This window comes from Bactrocera oleae, chromosome 2 (genome assembly GCF_042242935.1).
Source record: "Bactrocera oleae isolate idBacOlea1 chromosome 2, idBacOlea1, whole genome shotgun sequence".
In the NCBI taxonomy this organism is placed as follows: domain Eukaryota; kingdom Metazoa; phylum Arthropoda; class Insecta; order Diptera; family Tephritidae; genus Bactrocera; species Bactrocera oleae.
The window spans coordinates 84,281,974-84,288,507 of NC_091536.1; the positions used below are offsets into that span (position 1 = coordinate 84,281,974).

General features: G+C 33.9%; 1 long non-coding RNA gene across 2 annotated transcripts; it reads right to left on the reverse strand.

Moving 5' to 3' along the window:
- Positions 1 to 227: 227 nt before the first annotated feature.
- Positions 228 to 3,976, reverse strand: LOC118680653 (uncharacterized). 2 transcript variants are annotated; one of them, XR_004976268.2, is made up of 3 exons: positions 2,780 to 3,976; positions 869 to 963; positions 228 to 813 (listed from the first exon to the last, which is right to left on the reverse strand). It is a non-coding gene; the product is annotated as an uncharacterized lncRNA (long non-coding RNA). The 2 variants fall into 2 exon arrangements; XR_011394938.1 differs by lacking the exon at positions 2,780 to 3,976 and having other exon boundaries at positions 869 to 1,942.
- Between the last annotated feature and the right edge of the window lie 2,558 nt (positions 3,977 to 6,534).

Sequence of the window (6,534 nt, forward strand, 5' to 3'; positions counted from 1 at the left end):
TAATTGTTATATTAACTACATACACAGTAAATTTAGTAAAAAATCAAACTTTTGTGTCGCTATGTTATAGCTAAAGCTGTTCATAATCTTAGAGCTAAGTTTTAATTACCGCGATATTATTTTAGTATATTCACAAATTGCCATTAAGCATTAAATTAGAATAAATAATATTCTCTGTAAGGATTCAACTGTACAAGTATAGTGCTCTTCATTATTGGCCGACAGTCGGTTGTGTTTTTTGTACTTGGTTTTTCATTATATTTCTGATACTTTTAATTAAATGAGCAAAAGACATTTTACGTTTGTTTGTACAATGATAAGAAAATTTATATTTTTATAAGAGATAATAATTACGATTGCCGGGACTGGTGTTCGAGGTCTGAGTGGTATTAAAAAGTCATGTGTTGTTGCTTATTACGTACGGTATTTTTGTCGCATTTGCACCGTATCTGTGTGGTATCAATGTGAATCCGCTAATGTGGTGCCCATAAATGCTTACAAATGCGTATGTTTGTGTGTGTGGGTATGAATGTGTATGCATTGATATCGTACTTTTATATCTTTATGTCCGCTGTGATATATCAAAACATGCTGACACTATCTACCTTTATGGGGCTTGAGGTGACTTGGCGTAGACTTGTTGTGGATTGCTTGGATTTTTCCAGGGCGCTTGGCGTCTTGTTGCGGAGCACTTGGACGCAGTACTTACTAGTACTTACTAATTTCATGTGCTTGTGGGTATTTAGTCTGGTACACCTTGGCTCGTACATCAATTCGGGTTATATGCTGCCACATGATGTGCTTAACGAGAAGCTAGAGAAACGATGTTAATAATTAACTACAAAAGTCTCGAGTATTAAGTTTGTACCTAATGAACGAGTGCGCATTTATGTAGTATCGAGTTGACGTCTCATTTGTTCGACAGTTAGTACTTTTGGGTATTTTTCAGCTTAACGCTGTGCTCTAAAATGCAACAAATGAATTGAGTGAAATTAATTTGCTACGACTACTTGACCACATGATAAATTATTAATAAAACCTTTGATTAATCTTTATAAACTTGTTGAAAGCTCGTTTTATCGTTATGCTGGTCTGTTGAAGTATTGAGCAATTGACTTTGATTGGTTATGTTTCGTATCGCGATTTGATTAATAAATTAATAAACGTCAATTAGGTTAGTTGAAACTAACTGTTAAAAAACGTTAATTTGTTTGCTATTTGAAGCTATCTATATATGTATGTACATGTACATACATATGTATATAAAAATTACGTGTCACGTTTTATTCGGAGTTATCGCCTAAACTACTCAGCCGATTTAAGTAAAATTTAGCACACTGTGACCAGGTTGACCCAAAATAAATGGCAGTATGGTTTAAATCTCAAATTTTAAAAATACATATATCTGAACATAAACATTTTTTTTAAATTAATGAAAAAATATTTAATAAAATTTTCAAAAAAATGCCAAAAGAAAAATTCATTATTTTTTTCATCGAAAAATATTTGTATGAATCATTTTCTAAATTAAACCTCAAGTACAATCCCTTGGATTCTTAAACCGACAATTAGGTGTTCGCCTTCATTCGTAAATAATATTTTTACTGTATTAAATAGTTTATTGTATATGTAAAAGTATTTAATGTATATTATAGTCATAGCATCGAATGACCGAATATACTATCTACTTATAATACAATATAATAATAAATCACTGAATATGTTGATAAGCGCAAGTCTCGATAAGAGCTGAACCGATTTCACTGATTGGTTTTTAGAATATTGCTTGAAGTACGAGAATAATTCTTATGCAGAAAAAATTTTAAAAAAATTTCCGAAAAAGCCTAATACACTATTCTATACTCCCATACAAACGATTCGTAATCTTATATATGTATATAGAAGAGAGTCGTGTTAGTTGCAATCAGAGGTGTTGAAGAATCTGATAGTTGTCGGAATCAGAATTGAATCCGATAAAAAAGTATAGTAGGTGTCATAAATTCAGATATTATTAGTTTAACGTTCGAAACAGAAATTCTATCGGTTTTGGTTGTCACGGAAATCAATTTTATCAGTTTTGTTATCAGAAACAACGCAAGAGGATAGTCGCTGACAGATTTGGAATGTAAGTTAAGAAATTAATTTAGATTATTGTTACGATTTAATTAATCTTAATTTCTATAGGGGAAAACGTATGAATAAAACACAAAATGTCATAATTATGAATTAGTTTATGGAAAAATCCAGATATGTTAAGAGAATTTACAAAACACATCTGCAAAACTGAGGGACAAGTTCGCGTACATAAAGACAGACAGACGGACATGGCCAAATCGACTCAGCTTATCACGCTGGTCATTTGCATATATAAAATATTTTATAAAGCCTCTGACGTTTTCTTTTGGGTGTTACAAACCTTGTAGCAAACTTAAGGGTATAACAACAATGTCATATAATTAACTGGCACACCATTTTAAAGAACTTTGTCAGAACCGACAAAGCATAAATTGGCACCAGTTTTATTATTTATATTTTAGTAAAGTATGCCAAGAAACAAATGAAGTTATACAAACAATTATAATTATAATTAAAAGCCGCGAAGGGTAGCCAAAATAAGAGTTATACAAATGGTATTGTTATTTAATCTATGCATATACATACATATGTATACCCAATGTAGAACAGAGGAAATGAAACACCTACGCAAATAACGCGTCATACTTAATTTTTAGATAAGAATATTTTTCTGGTTTTTTCTTAGGTAAATTTTGCTACTCACGTATGTAAGTATTTTCAGGCGGTTTTGCCAGCTTTGTTGTTTTTCGGCCGACAAGCGTTATGCGTCTATTTCTGAAAACAACAAAATATGTAAAAAAAAAACATATATGAAAATTCCGAAAAAATGATCGCAATCGCTTTTCGGTAGACGCCAACTAGCTACATGCGTATGCTTATACGAAAATATATGTATGTATGCGCAAACCGACGCGCCACTCCCATTGCCAACTAGCGCGCATTTTTTCTAAAAATTTCTTTTGAACTAGGTATTCGGTACACAAGTCGCCGCTGTTTTCCAACATATATATATTTGTATTGAGTACACATACATACACACATCCCTATCCTTATGACGCAATGCTGCGCACCTTGGCGGCCGTCTAAGGAACCTGGCCAAATTGAGCATGCCATGCGAAATGCAAATAAGCGGCATATGAAAAAGAAAAATTAGCTGCTGCTATCTACCAAACTATTTATGTTTTCAGATATGCGTACTATGTTCCTCCAAACTGTTTTGTAATATGGACACACTTATGCCTGGTGACTTGCTTATGTTGATTACTGGACCGCTGGTTAGTAGTAGTGCCGATGTCCCGACTTAACCGCGTCCACAAAGTGCGAACTAATGCATACATGGCACATAAATAAGGCAGTCACAAATGCGATTTTCAATTTACGCGAGCATTTGTTAAACTAGTAGCTCTTTGTTAGCATTTCCCGTCGGTCTCGTCCAACTTGGTTTGGTCGTGTGGCTGCCCGGCTAGTCTGATTGCTCTAAATATCCATTGTTTTGGTTTCTGGTGTGAATTATATTGCATTTGCACCATTTTAAATGGTTATTAGTGCAACAAAGGCAAGAATGAAAGCGCAGCGGTCGCTAGTGCTGCCGAATTCGTATGAGGTCGTGTGTTGGTGTGCAGAACGGTTTGCATACCTGCTGCGATTGAAGTTATCTAAGCGTGCGCGTGTGTGTGTGTGTGTGAATACTCGTGCAATGCGGTCATAAAACAAAGGATGTCTTTCATGAGGGATCCATTGTTCGAAGAGAACATTATCGGTTTTTATTATGGTTTTGTTTGCACGCATTTACACTTAGTTACTAGTTACACATTGCTATCACCATCTCAATATCACTTCACATAGGTAGACATATACATATATGTATGTATATATATGCACACAAACATATGTATGTATGTACATATGCATACATCTTAATTGCGGATATATCCAACTAATAATATAAGTTTGGATATTACAGTTATATACACGTATAATAAATTATTGAATACCTCTTAATATTAATACAAATATTTGCGTGGAATTTATTTGTAAGATTATGCCAATGTACACTTTATATATGTATTTATGTATATCAATAAATTAATTAAATTATCTGTTTTGCCGAAAAGCCATTTGTTTTCATATGCACTTAGTCGGTCCACTTACATATATATTCATACAAGCTCTCCTAAGACTTTTTTGGAATATAAAAGCCTTGCGGCAACATCAATGCATTTTCGTTTGGCGGCTCTGCAACTGTCTTGCATTAAAGTATATATTTATTTACATGCGTTTTCAATTTTCAATCTCTTCTTAAAGTTTAAAACAACAAATAAAGAAATCCGCTTATACATTCTTATATGGTATATGGTAAGTAGGCCGCCAATATTAACACTTCCGATTTGAAAGTGCCACCCACTCACTAATAAATCAAATTATTAATCACAGATGAGTATGCAAGTAAGGTAGGAAATTTTAACTTAAAGCGCAGGGGTGATAGTGATCATAAATTAATTAATTATTGGGTCTATAACCATATTCGTGCGATTTGTCAAGAGATGGTGTAACTTGATTATTATTCCATTGTTCTTTCAAACATACTTTGGAAAACTATAGTCCTTGTGTGTCATTTTCATTATATGTCATTCAATTGAAGCGTAGACAACAATAATTTTTTCAAGCAAATATGTCGAACTTTATGCCTGAGAAATCATGTTTGTGAGGAGTTCTTTTTCATTACTTTAATAAGAAAAAATTCTCAGCCGAAAGTCATCGCTTTTTGGTGGAAGTTCATGGTGAACATGCTCTAGCTGAGCGATTGTGCCAAAGGTGGTTTCTACGATATAAAAGAGGTGATTTTGGCTTGAAAGACGAAGAATGTCCTTAGCGGCCAAAAATGTTTGAAGACGAGGAACTGAATGCATTACTCGATGAATGTTGTTGCCACACACAAGTAGAGCTCACCGAATCACGTGGAGGAGTCACTCAAGCCGCCATTTCAAAACCTTTAAAAGTAGTCGGATACATTCAAAAGCAAAGACATTGCGTGTCATATATGAGTTGAAGCCAAGAGATGTTGAAAGACGATTTTCCATGTAAGAAATGCTGCTTGAGCGCTTCAAAATGAAGTTGTTTTTGCATCGGATCGAGACTGGGATTGTATCGGAATGGTGTGCTGAATGTATGAGCTTCTAAAACCGAGTGAAACTATTAATGGAGAACGTTACCGACAACAATTCATCAAATTAAAGCGAGCGAATGCCGAAAAAGGCCCGGAATTTGCAACTACGCAAAAGGAAAGCAGCGGTTGGGAATATTTGCCCCAACCGCCTTATAGCCGAAACTTTGCCTTCTCTGAATACAATTTGTTCAGGTCGTTACAGAACGCTCTTACTGGATAACGGTTCACATCAAAGCAGGGTATCGAAAATTGGCTTGATTCTTTCGGGCCGCTAAGCTGGCCGCAGTTCTTTTGGAATGAAATTCACAAAATGTCCGAAAAATGGGAAAATGTTATTGCTTCAGATGGGCAATATTTTATATAATATTATACTAATTAAGAGGTTTTTCTTAAATAAATGCAAATTTTGAAAAAAGAGTTATAAATGTATTGTATTTGCATTTTAAAAATTATTTAGCCGTTAAAACAAACTTTAAAACACGTGCTCTTAAAGTAGAAATATGACTGAATAGCTTTTGTTGGATGAATGACAATAATACTTATATTTTTTTGGATTTTTTGATTAAAAATACTGCCGAAATCAACAAACTTTCAAATTCGACATAACAAATCTGTTTCTTAATATTAATCGACCGGTTATTCGATCGGTTTTAAATTCATCCGCATCGAGGTTCATCGAAATATCGGTCCTTAATCTACAGCGTCGTCAGTATTACAACATTCTGATGCGGTAACATCAAATGTATTGAGCCGGAGTAAAACGCGTTTTCATAATGTTGTTCTGCTAAATCTATTTTCCAGAAATTTTACCAATTTTATAATGTAGGTTTAGTACCTATTCTTGAAAAGAGAGGTGTTAAAGGTGTCTGTATCATCGCATTATACACCATATTAAACACTTTTTTTTTGTTACTAACCCCTACATGTAAGAAAACATATACATATGTAGCTACATACATATACTTAAAGTTTGCGAAGTTATAGCCCAAAATTTCTCCGAACAAAGCACATAAAATGTATGTACAATGTACAAAATGAAGTTTATAAATAATTATGTACATGTAACAGTAATGTCCTTTCAAGGCTCATTCAAAATGAATACATAGTAATTTAAAACTCGATTTCGTTTGCAATTTCGCTTCGGTGCTTCGTCGTCGTGTGGTTTACCGCTGAATGCCAGCAGTGTCTCGTAAAAGAGCGCACACAATTCCCTGCTTTTTAGTTTTTGTTTGCGGTCAAAAACCTTAAGCTTACCAAACAAACTCTCTTTTTCCAGCAACCAAAAAACAACA